The 13,458-nt window shown below is 38.2% G+C and overlaps 1 long non-coding RNA gene across 1 annotated transcript in view; it reads left to right on the top strand.

Moving 5' to 3' along the window:
- Positions 1-9,145, top strand: part of LOC128777273 (uncharacterized) — an 80,889-nt gene extending 71,744 nt beyond the window's left edge. Inside the window, exons 2-3 of the long non-coding RNA XR_008422484.1 lie at positions 7,213-7,436; positions 8,909-9,145. This is a non-coding gene — a long non-coding RNA (uncharacterized LOC128777273). The remainder of the gene's footprint in view (positions 1-7,212; positions 7,437-8,908) is intronic.
- The last annotated feature ends 4,313 nt before the right edge of the window (positions 9,146-13,458 follow it).

Here is a 13,458-nt window from a genome sequence, read left to right as displayed (position 1 = left end):
TAAAAAAAAGGTTATCGGAATTTTGATAGAGATTGCATTGAATTTGTAGCTTGTTTTGGATACTATTGACATCTTAACAATATTAAGTATTACAGTTCATTAACGAGATTTCTTTCCATTTATTTATGTCTTATTCAATTTGAGTAACATTTTGTAGTTTTAATAAGTCTTTTACCTTTTTGGCTAATTCCTAAGTATTTTACTCTTTTTGATGCTATTTAAATTTTTTAAATGTTTATTTATTTTTGAGAGAGAGACAGAGTGTGAGCAGGGGAGGGGTAGAGAGAGAAGGAGACACAGAATCTGAAGCATGCTCGAGGCTCTGAGGTGTCAGCACAGAGACTGATATGGGGCTTGAACCCAGGAACCACAAGATCATGACATGAGGTGAAGTCAGATGCTTAACCAACTAAGCCACCTAGGCATCCCCTTTTTGATGCTATTTTATTTTATTTTTTTAAATATGAAATTTATTGTCAAATTGGTTTCCATAAACACACTGTGCTCATCTCAACAGGTGCCCTCCTCAATGGCCACAACCCATTTTCCCCTCCCACCCACCCCCCATCAACCCTTAGTTTATTCTCAGTTTTTAAGAGTCTCTTATGGTTTGCCTCCCTCCCTCTCTAACTTTTTTTTCCCCCTTCCCCTCCCCCATGGTCTTCTGTTAAGTTTCTCAGGATCCACATAAGAGTGAAAACATATGGTATCTGTCTTTCTCTGTAGGACTTATTTCACTTAGCATAACACTCTCCAGTTCCATCCACGTTGATACAAAAGGCCATATTTCATTCTTTCTCATTGCCAAGTAGTATTCCATTGTATATATAAACCACAACTTCTTTATCTATTCATCACTTGATGGACATTTTTGATGCTATTTAAATGGACTTGTCTTTGTCATTTCCATTTCAGGTTGCTCATTGCTAGCACATAGAAATGCAACTAACTTTTGCATGTTGACTTTGTATCGTGCTACTTTACTGAATTCATCTATTAACTCTAACAGGTTTTTGTTTATTTGTTTTTCTTTTTGTTTGTGGGGTTTTTATTTGATAGAATTGTTAGGGATTTCTACATCTAAGATCCATATCTTCTACAAATAGAGATAATTTTACTTCTTTATTTCCCTTTCTTGCCTAATTGGCTCTGGTGAGAACTTCCAGTTCTATGGTAAATAGAAATGGTGAAAATGAACATCCTTGCCTTGTCCCTGATCTTAGAGGAAAAACTTTCAGTGTTTCACAATTGGGTATGATGTTCACAGTGGGTTTTTCACATGTGGTTTTTATCATGTTGAGATAGATTCTTTCTCTATTCATCAGTGAAGCCCTCAGGTCTAGGGCTTTTTCTTGTTGAGAGATTTCTTTTTAAGTTTATTTATTTATTTTGAGAGGGAGAGAGAGAGAAAAAGAGTGACAGAGAGGCAGAGAGGGAGAGAGAATTCCAAGCAGACTCCCTGCTATTAGTACAAAGCCTGACCCAGGGCTGGATTTCACAAAACCGTGAGATCATGACCTGAGCTGAAACTGAGAGTCAGATGCTTGTTAACCAACTGAGCCACCCAGGTGCCTCTGAGAGACTTTTGATTACTCATTCAATCTCCTTACTGGTTATAGGTCTATTAATATTTTCTAATTTTTCCCATAATTTAATCTTGATGAATTTTGCGTTTCTAGATTTTGTCCATTTCATCCAGGTTATTAATTTTTTTTAGTATATAATTTTCCATAGTACTCTTTTATAATTCTTTTTATTTCTGTAGATAAGGTAGTAATATCCACATTTTCATTTCTAATTTTAGAAATTGAATCTCCTCTCTTTTTTTCTTAGTTTAGCTTGCTAAGTTGGTCAATTTGGTTCTTCTTTTCAAATAATCAGCCTTTGGCTTCATTGATTTTCCTCTATTCTTAAAAATTTTCTGTTTCATTATCTTTATTCTCATCTTTATTATTTCCTTCCTATTTCTAACTTTGGGTTTAGTTTATTCTTCTTTTTCTAGTTCCTTAGTTTGCAAGGTTAGATTGTTGATTTGAGTTTTCTTTTCTTTTTTTTAAATGTAATTGTTCATAGCTACAAATTTCCCCTTATCACTGCTTTCACTATGTTCCCTAAGTTTTGGTATGTTGTTTTCTCATTTTCATTCATCTATAAGTATTTTCTAATTTCTCTTGTGATTTCTTCTTCGACCCTTTGTTTTAAGAGTATCTTGTTTAATTTCCACAAATTTGTGAATTTTCCAGTTTTACTTCTGTTATTCGTTTCTTATTTTATTTTATTTTTATTATTATGATTTGTTTTTTAAGAGAGAGAGGGCATGAGATGGGGAAAGGGGCAGAGGAAGAGAAAGAGAGAGAATCCTCAGCAGGCTCCATACTCAGAACCCTATGCAGGGCTCAGTCCCATGACCCTGGTATCATGACCTGGGTTGAAATCAAAAGTTGGATGCTCAGTCATCTGAGCTACCCAGACGTCCCCTATTATTCGTGTCTAACTTTATCCTCATCCTGTTGTGGTTGGTGTAAAAAATGTGTATATCTATCTCTTAAAATCTATTAAGATTTTATTTGTGGCCTAACATATGGTTTCTTCTGGAAAATGTCCCTTCTGCACTTGATAACAATGTGCATGCTGTTGATGTTGGGTAGAGTGTACTGTATATATCTCTTAGAAATAGTTCATTGTGTTAAGTCTTCTGTTTTCTTACTTATCTTTTGTTTGATTGTTCTAACTATTATTGAGAGTGGGAGATTGAAGTCTTCAACTATTATTACAGATCTGCTATTTTTCCCTTCAATTCTGTTTTTGATTCATATACTTTAACGGTCTGTCACTAAATGCATAAATGTTACAATTGTTATATCTTCTTGTTCTATTGAACCTTTGTTAATATATTAACTCCTTCTTTGTCTCATATTTTTTTTTCATTTGTTTTAAAGTCTATTTTATCTTATATAGTATTAGTCTTATGTAGTATAGTTCTGTTCTCTTTTGGTTACTATTTGCATGGAATATCTATTTTCATCCTTTTACTTTCAACTTATTTGTGTCTTCGGAAATAAACTGAGTGTTTTATGGAGAGGATATAGTTGCAACCTGTGTTTTTATCCATTCTGATAATCTCTGTCTTTTGACTGGAGAAATGAATCCATTTGCATTTAAAGTAATTGTTATCAGTAAGGACTTACTTGTATCTTTCGCTATTTATTTTCTATCTGCCTTATATATCTTTTGCCCCTAATTTCCTTCATTGCTGACTTCTTTTGCCTTTAATTGTTTTGTGTAATAAAATGTTTACGCTTATTTCTTATTTTCTTTTGCATGTATTCAATAGCTATTCTCTTTGTCGTTACCATGGAGATTATCAGTAACATCCTAAAATTATAACATTCTTATTTGCTATAAGCAGTTTAACTTCAATAACATACAAAAACTCTGCTCCTTACAGTTCTGTCCCCACCCTGTTTGGTTATTGGCATCACGAACTCACATCCTTATGTTTTGTATGCCCCAAAACATAACCAATAATTCTTTTATGTTCTTTAGTCTCTTAAATTTTATAGAAAAGACAACGTGGAATTAGGCACTGAAGCTATAATAGCACTGGCATTTATTTATTTATTTATTAAAAAAATTTAATGTTTATTTATTTTTGGGAGAGAGACAGAGTGCAAGCAGGGGAGGGGAAGAGGGAGAAAGGGAGGCACAGAATCCGAAGCAGGCTCCAGACTCTGAGCTATCAGCACAGAGCCCCATGTGGGACTTGAACCCACAAACTGTGAGATCATGACCTCAGCTGAAGTCAGACATTTAACCGACCCATGTGCCCCTACAATAACACTAGCTTTTAGACTAACACATTTTTTTTTTTTTTAAAGTAAGCTCCACACCCAGCACAGAGCCCACTGTGGGGCTCAAACTCACAATCCTGAGATTAAGGCCCGAGCTAAGATCAAGATTTGGATGCTTAACTGACTGAGCCACCCAGACACTCCTACTAATACTTTTTAATTAATTAGTTAATTTACTTATTTTTAAAGGTTATAATTTGTTTTATTTTTTTAATTTTTTAAAATATAATTTATTGTCAAATTAGTTTCCATACAACACCCAGTGCTCATCCCAACAGGTGCCCTCCTCACTCAATGCCCATCACCCACTTTCCCCTCTCCCCCACCCCCCATCAGCCCTCAGTTTGTTCACAGTATCCAAGAGTCTCTTCACTTTTTAAAAAATGTATGAGTCTCAGGGTATCTGGGTGGCTCAGTTGGTTAAGAGTCCGACTTCAGCTCAGGTCATGATCTCATGGCTTGGTTTGTGAATTTGAGCCCCACATCAGGCTCTCTGCTGTCAGCACAGAGCCTACTGCAGACCCGCTTTCTCCCTCTCTCTCTGCCCCTCCCTCTCTTTGTGCCCCTCCCCCACTCATGCTCTCTCTTTCTCTCTCAAAAATAACCATTAAAAAAAAAAGTATGAGTCTCTTTAATGATGTAGAAGACACAAAGTAGTTACAAATTATTGGTACAATAATATTAGCTTTTATAATTGTCCGAGTATTTACCTTTATTGTGATCTTTCTTCATATGGCTTATAGTTACTATCTAATGTCCTTTCATTTCACCTCACATGACTTCTTTGAACGTTTCTTGCCAAGCAGGTCTAGTTGTAATGAACTCCCTAAGCTTTTGTTTACTTGGGAATATCTTATTTCTCCCTCACTTTTGAAGGACAGTTTCGACAGATGTAAGATTCTTGGTTGACAGTTATTTCTGTTAGCACTTTGAATATATGGGCCCACGGTCTTCTAGCCTCCAAGGTTTCTGATGAAAAGTCTGGTATTTAATTGAGAATTCCTTGTATGTGACAAGTGTCTTCTTTCTTGTTGTTTTCAAGATTCTCTCTTTGTCTTTGTCTTTCAAATAGTTGTTTATAATGTGTCTCAGTGTTCATCTCTTTGAGTTCAACTTCCTTGTAGTTTGTTGAGCTTCTTGTATGTTTACATTCGAGCCTTGAATCAACTTTGGGAAGTTTTTAAACATTCTTTTTTCAGATACCCTTTTTGCTGTTTTTCATCCTAAGATTCCCAAATGTGTATGTTGGTCACTTGGTATCCCATGTGTTCTTTAGACTCTGTTCTCTTTTCTTTAATCTTTTTTTTTCCTGTTCTTTAGACTCAATAATGTCAATTATCCTATCTTTAAATTTGATAATTCTTTCTTCTGTCTGCTCAAATCTGTCTTTGAATCCCTCCAGTGAAATTTTCATTTTCATTATTATATTTTTAACTTCAGAATTTCTTTTTGGTTTCTTTTCAGTTTTTTTTTTTTCCATTTTGCTCATACACCATTTTCTTACCTTCTCCACATCATCCTTTAGTTCTTTGAACATCTCTAAAATGTCACTGACTTTGAGTCTGCAGTTCTCTCTTGTCCAACAAGAGAGTGGAAGCAGAATTGAAAATGGCAGAGGCTATGGGGCACCTGGGTGGCTCAGTGGGTTAAGCGTCTGACTTTGGCTTAGGTCATGATCTCACGGTTAGTGAGGTCAAGCCCCACATCAGAATCTGTGCTGACAGCTCAGTGCCTGGAGCCTGCTTTGGATTCTGTGTTGCCTTCTCTCTCTGCCTTACCCCTCTCGTGCTCTGTCCTCTCTCTGAAAAACACTAAATAAACTTAAAAAAAAGTTTTTTTTTTTTAATATGACAGGGGCTAATGTCCAGGAGGAGAGAAGAGCCCTGAACAGGGGTTTTGTCTCTGTATTTATTGAGCTTTCAAGGTTTTACATATGTGGTGAACGTACAGAAGAAAACAATAAGAAAGTGGCCATTAATTTGTGTGTGTAAGAAGCAAAAGGTTTGGAGTGCGAGTGGCATTAGAAGTTGAGATTAAAGCACAATAATATATTTGCATCTGACACCAGACAGACAAAAGTTTCTCTGTGGGCGATACAGCCAAGTGACTGTTATCTCCAAAGTTAAAGATTACTGGAGCATGATGCCTCAAGGGTAGCCCTTTTCACTAGGTAATCTTGGGTGCAGTGGTTGCTTTCTGCCTCTATGCTTGGTCTTACTGGCCTTGGGTATTTTCACCCTGTGGCAGCTTTTGCTCTAAGCCTTTTAACCCGTTGGTGCAAGCATACAGAATTCTAAATTTATTTCCCACACTAAAAGAGGTGTTTTAAAGTCTTCGTCTAATAGATTTGCCATCAAGTCTTTTTCAGAGATAGTTTCTGTTGATTTCATTTTCCTTTGAATACGACACATTTTTCTGTTTCCTTATATGCCTTGTGATTTCATGTTGAAAATTGGACATTCAAATCTAATAAGGTGGTAACTCTGGAAATCAGATTCTACCCCTCCTGCCTGGGTTTCCTGTTTTTGCTTTTGTTTTGTTTGATGTAGACTGTCTCTGTGCCCAGGTTTAGCATGAGATGTAAACTTATGGTCTTCTCAGTCCTTTTCTGAATCTGTGTTTTCCCTTGGGCACGTACTTTTTAATTTTCTCTATATGTGCAGTTGTTTTTGCATGTCCTAGTCTTTAATATCTAGCCTCCAAAAGAGGAAAAAGAGAAAAATGAAGGGAGGAAGAAAAAGTACACTGGCCCTTTAAGTCCCCAGAAATTCACTTCAGCCAGTGGGGAGAGACTTCCAACAATAGAAGGAAGTGTAAGAAAGAGGTCACCCACCTCTTTGTATGACTGATCAGCAGCAAAGATCTCAGATAATTGGAAGATAGAGCCCTTTTTGCCCATCCTGGCTTTTGGTAGAAGCTGCTCTTGAAACATGGTCACAGTTCCCTGCCATGGAGCTGAGGGTGTGGGATGGGTAGCTGTTACTATCTGAACGTTAAAATGGACGGAAACAAACTGCACTTTGTTTTCTAAGACTTCTCTGGAAGTTGAAAGACTTCAGTAGACTCCAGAGTTCCAAAATCGTTAAATCAGATAAATTCTGCCAGTGCAATTATTGTCTAGACAAAGAGGAAGGTTCCTAATGCTTCTACTCCACCATCTTCCCAAAATCCTCTTTCCCTTGAGGAAACTTGACCTTTGTTTTATTGAAAGATGCTGAAGAGAAGGTGAGTTCAATAACCTGGGACTCTTTCTGACTGTGAGAATTGGAAATACAGAAATGACAAAAATATATTACACATATGTGTTGCTATTTTACTTATCAATGTGTTTTTATATCCACATGTCACATCATCTTCCCAGGATCCCTGAAGAAAAGCAGGGAAATTGTTAAAATGTCCATTTTACAGAAGAGGAATTCATCCCGGGATGCCTGAGCTGCCTTGAGTGGCACATCTTGTTGAAGCAGCCCTTGGTTCAAGATAGGTCATTTGGATTCTAGTGCCTGCTCTATGATACTCCTGAGCCTAGTGGGTTCTGGGTATGAAGAGCATGATGTTTTCAGATTGAAGAGCATTAAACACGAGGTACACTGCCTCATGTACCCAACCCCTGCCCCAACGAAAATATATTTGACTCAGGACAATTTGTTTTCCACAGTTTAAACCCTTTTCTCCTCTGCAGAGGCCAGAGTTTTGTTTTGTTTTTTTTTTTTTTGTTTGTTTTTGTTTTTAAGTCCTTGTTACTTTCTTTCTCAATGCCTGTTCATGTGAAAAGAAGTGATATATCTAAATTTCACAGGTACTTCCTTATATTTCAGCTATTGACAGATTTGAAGTCTAAGTCATAGGGCAGAAATGTGACACAGTAGGCACCTGAGAGCTGGGTTGGAAGATAATGTTTTAATCAGGTTGAATTTTTCACGTGCTGGGTTCACACTGTGTAGACAGAGCTTTCCTGTTCTGTCTGGTCATTGAGCAGATTCCATATAATAGGGGCTTACAGATATAGAAGAGCCCTTATATGCATTTCCCATTTTGTAGATGGAAAACTAATGCCCAAAGAGGTAAACTGATTTTTCAAGGTCACTCCATGCAAATTCAACCTTTGTTTCGTTGAAAGATGATCCAGTTAAACCCTAGCTCAGTGATTAGTGATCTGTGGAAGGTTGGCTGTTGACCCTGCTACAGAGATTAGTTCATGGGATGTTTGCTGGGATGTTTATATCCTTAGGATCAGCACCCATGGAAGAAAAGGGCAAATGTGGGAGAGGGCAGAAGAAGTGGAGCTGTCATTCAGGAACTCGGTTGCCTGGTCACCTCAACAAACACCACAAGAAGCGCTGGAGCTAAAATGGTCCACCAGAGTTGCTCCAGTTTGATTGCAATGGCCAGGACTTTTTAGTCCAGTCTCTATCCGTTCTTGGATATGTACCACACCAGGAAGGAGTCACCTTGGCCAAGGAAGCTCTGCACCTGAAGCCCTGCAGCCCCGGAAGGCTGACAGCTAAAGACAGTCCATGATAGCAGTTTCAGCAGCTGGGGAAGCAGGACCTTTCTTGAAGGGGGATCAAGGCCATGCCTCTTCACATCCATCACAAGAGGCTTGCTGAATGTGAAGATTAGCGATTGTGGCCAAGTGTTATCAACACTTACGGCAAAACTGGGACTTGAAATGAGGATTCCCTGGTTATTAGCCCCAGTCTTTACCATTCTCCTTTGCTAGAATTCAAAATCTTTCTCAGGGGTTTGTGATTTGAGGTTATTTGTGATTCTTAGTTGTGAACTGTTGAACTGTGAAGAGACTTGCCAATCTGGTTGGCTCAATCTGTTTATTTTCATGCTCAACCACCACAATAGAAACACTTAAGTCTATTCCTGGTGGTTTAACAGTTCTGGTTATAGAGCAGAATACTTAATACCAGGCTCTCCAAATCTCTCCAAACTCCATAATTAAAAAAAAAAAAAAATCTGTTTACTCCATTCTCCCGGGAGCTGCATGTTGATAAATGATTACCCTAAGGTATTTTCTGAATCTACATCTTTTTTTTTGTCTGCAGACATCATCCTTCATCTGATGAATACCGAACCAGAATTCTCCAGTGCCATACAGGGTTTAAGGATATTATTTGGATCTTGCTATAAACCAACCCAGGCTTCACCTAGGACCTGAACTAAGTCATATTCTACCTTCTCATTATATCAACATGTCAGTGTCTTGTTTATTTTTTAAGCATCTCTCAAAGGCCACCCCTCCAAGAGGATTAAATGATTTAATATATGAAAAACACTCAACCACACCTAGCACATATATTTAAGACTTCAATATATATCAGCTATTATTGTTATTGTCTTTTTAATGGCTTTGAATCTTTCACACGGAGCTCTGTAATGTGCACTCTACAGCTTATTCCTTGGTGTGTTAAAGGCCCAACAACTGCATTTTTTTCCACATGCCATTGTCACTTGCAGCTGTGGTTTTGGAGATGATGATTACGTTTGACTGCAACTAACTACTTGGTCCACATCCCATGCATATTGTTCAAGCAGTGACACAGAGAGGGAGAGAATAGGAGAGAGAGTGCTGAAGTCATCCACAAGGACCATCTATCTCAAAGTGCTCCCACAGTACCTCTAGCCAGTTGACCCCCATGCTTATGTTACATCCCTCCCTCAAAGTGGCACAGTGGTCCATGCTATCTCTAGAAAATTGTTTTAAATTTTTCTCAATTTGGAACAAAGTTTACCTTTGGGAAATCCTTGGGGATTTTCATCCAGGCTTTTCATTCTGTTCTCTAGGACCACATGGATCAAGTTTGTTCCATCTTCTTTAAGACTACCCTTTAATATAGAGAGAAACCTATTGTGGCTGATTACTCTAGAACACACTTGTAGAGCTATGCCTTGTATAATGACTGACTTCAAAATCCCTTTGTGTTGCCTAGTCTCTTTCATTTGTGGGGGGCTGAGTATGGACTAGAGATTCAGTTTGATCCTTGGATGGGTTAATATCACAGTTCTCTCTTGCAGGCTGGTCTGGAAAGTCCTTTCTTTCTTTCCATTTACTCAAATGTGACCTTTTCCAAAAAGGCTCTATTTATGTCAAAGAATGCTATGGCTCAATATTGATATTCATTTCTTCTTTAGAGTTGTCCTTTCTATAATCTTCTTCAGGAGCACCAATATCCATGTGCCATTCTGGCCTTTTAGGGGCACCTATAGCTATGCCCACTTCTTGCCATCCCCTCTATGAGGAGCTAGAGAACGTTATACTCTTGAGCAGAGAATTTAGGGGTGAATCTTACCAGGTGGCTCTTGTCCCTGATTCTATGTGCTCATCTAATTGTATTGGTGGAAGTAAACACAATCAGTGAAACCCACAGAGTGAATTGATGCTACTGAAGAGCCAAAGGAAGACAGACTGTTTGGATGCAGTGAGCACCAGGTTTTCTTTATGTTCATTTTAAAAGTTGCTATTTTTTTGGAAATGGTAATACATTTATGTGGTTCAAAACTCTAAACAATGTTAACAGATATAAACGGAGAATCTGGCTCCCACCCCTGTCTCTCTTCTCTCTGTTTTCCCTTTCTCACTGTGTTTGTCCTTTTACTGTTTATTTTTAAAATAACAAGCAAATATAAATGCATATACTTATCCCCCCCCTTTTTACACAGTGGGTAATTATAGCAGAAACCAGTAATGCTCACCAATATTCATGCTCCCCTCTATCTAGGAGAGACTTTGTGTGTATTTGTATAAGAAACTGACAAGAAGGAAATAGGTTCTAAACCTACCAAATTTTCTGGTGCATTGTCACATCAAAGAAACCATGGCCCAGGACTGAAAATGCTTTTATGTTTTCTTCAGTTCTTCATATTTGCACCAGCAAGAAGTTGGCTGTAAAATTTGGACTGCTGCAAAAAAGCACATTCACTTTAGATATGGCCACAGAGGATATGGATAAGGAAGAACTTCCCAAGGAGGACGTCAGTGGTCATTGCAACAAATGGACAGGGGAGCTCCTCCCAAGGGCATCATCAATATCCAGTCAACTAATCTTCTGTATTCCCATTTTATTTTTTTTTAAATTTTTTTTAACGTTTATTTATTTTTGAGACAGAGAGAACAGAGCATGAACGGGGGAGGGTCAGAGAGAGGGAGACACAGAATCTGAAACAGGCTCCAGGCTCTGAGCTGTCAGCACAGAGCCTGACGTGGGGCTCGAACTCACACACTGAGAGATCATGACCTGAGCCGAAGTCGGACACTCAACCGACTGAGCCACCCAGGCGCCCCCGTATTCCCATTTTAAAAGGCCTTCAAAATGCCTTCCCAGGGGGATTTAGGAATTGCTATGGATTAATCACTTCTGTGTGTTGTCCATTCTTCCCCTTTCTGAACGACTATTTCTATTTTGGCTATCCTTCTTTTTATATAATTATATATTCCATGTAGCTTCCAGGTCATTGGACCAATTGGACCATAAGGAAATATATCCAGATCAGACAGAAAGGACAGATTCAGCATGCTGGACTTTCAGTTTGGTGAAGTTACTAGATGGAGATATATATATACACACACACACACACACACACACACACACACACACACATATATATGTGTGTCTATATGTATATATACATACATATATATGTATATGTATGTATATGTATATATACACATATATATGTATATGTATATATATGTATACACACACACACATATATATATATATATACAACACATTTTCTTTATCCATTCATCAGTTACTGGACATTTGAGTTCTTTCCATAATTTGGCTATTATTGATAATGCTGCTATAAACATTGGGGCCCATGTGACCCTTCAAATCAGCATTTTGGATCCTTTGGATAAATACCTAGTAGTGCAATTGCTGGGTCGTAGGGTAACTCTATTTTTAATTTTTTGAGGAACCTCCATACTGTTTTCCAGAGTGACTGCACCAGTTTGCATTCCCACCAACAGTGCAAAAGTGTCTCCCTTTCTCCTCATCCTTGCCAACATCTGTTGTTTCCTGAGTTGTTAATTTTAGCCATTCTGACCGTTGTATGGTGGTATTGCATTGTAGCTTTGCTTTGTATTTCCCTACTGATGAGTGATGTTGAGCATCTTTTCGTGTGTCTGTCAGCCACCTGGATGTCTTCTTTGGAAAATTGTCTATTCATGTCTTTTTCCCATTTCTTCACTGGATTATTTTGTGTGTGTGTGTGTGTGTTGAGTTTGATAAGGACTTTATAGATTTTGGATACTAACCCTTTATCTGATATGTCATTTGCATATATCTTCTCCCATTCCATCGGTTGTGTTTTAGTTTTGTTAAGTGTTTCCTTCACTGTGCATAAGCTTTTTTTAATTTTGATTAGGTATCAATAGTTCATTTTGCTTTTGTTTCCCTTGTCGCTGGAGAAGGCAAGTAAGAAGTTGCTGCAGCTGAGGTCAAAGAGGTTGTTGCCTGTTTTCTCCTCTAGGATTTTGACGGTCTCCTGTCCTACATTTAGGTCTTTCATCCATTTTGAATTTTGTTTTGTGTATGGTGTATAAAAGTGGTCCTGACTGAGTTTTGACTGATGAAAGAAGAACCGAAGTGATGTGTCCCTTAAAAACTTTCCTCATGTGATTCTATTCCTCATGATTCTTACTCTCTTGGCACTCATCCTCTGGCTGAATAGTGCGGACCCTAAGGACTTAGAGCAGGGGAGAGTCACAGGAGAGCAAGGACGCCTGAATGCCATCCTGGAGCAGAACTCTTAAGGAACTTGCTCTTCAGACCTCTTTTTGAGCCAGCTGGTAAAGTCTCTTCCTCTTTCTTCTTCCAGCCGTTACCTCCTCAAATGCCTGACCAGGTGCCAGTACTCAGTACAAGTCCATGTACCACTAGAAGTCTGGAGCTGGGAATTTGCCCTTGGAAGATTTCCCTGCCTATATTGGCTCATACTGATCTCTCTCTCTCTCTCTCTCTCTTTCTCTCTCTTGAGTTTTAGGCCAACACCCCAGAGCATACTTTACAGAGTCCATTTCAGAATTGTACATCTGTTCTTACTCATCAGATCGTAAACTGCTGGAACTCATAGATCACATCTTTTGCTTCTGTCACCACCTCAGTGCCCAGTAAAGTGCCTGATACATAGTGGGGATTCAGTATGTCTTAATCGATTTGCTGATTTCCCAGTGGAGCAAATGAGAGATGATTGGGGTGCTTGAATGAGATATTTCTGAACTTTTGACCCTCTCCAGGGCTCTCCAGGAGTGTTTGTCATATCTTCCAAGAAAAATTCTAAGTCGAGAGAAAATTATCATTTTTACTGATGATTCAGCCAAAGCTGAGCATCTACTAATCCAGAAAATACTGCTGACAGCTTTTCTTTTGTTGACGTTTAGGCATTAATGATTCTATAAGAAAGAGAAGTCAGCTGGGGGTTATGTTCCCTTACTTTAGGTTGTTAAGTAAAGTGTTTCTGGGCACGTACACTTGGCTAAGGGGATTCTTTGAATTGAGAAGGAAATTTCTTTTATATATTGTCTTTTTAAAAAGGAGTCATCCAATTTTCCTCTGCTTTGGGGGATATTTTCATCACTTTTAAAAGGAAG

This window comes from Panthera pardus, unplaced genomic scaffold (genome assembly GCF_024362965.1).
Source record: "Panthera pardus isolate Hobbes unplaced genomic scaffold, ASM2436296v1 HiC_scaffold_16, whole genome shotgun sequence".
Taxonomy (NCBI): domain Eukaryota; kingdom Metazoa; phylum Chordata; class Mammalia; order Carnivora; family Felidae; genus Panthera; species Panthera pardus.
This window is presented reverse-complemented; position numbering and strand designations above follow the sequence as displayed.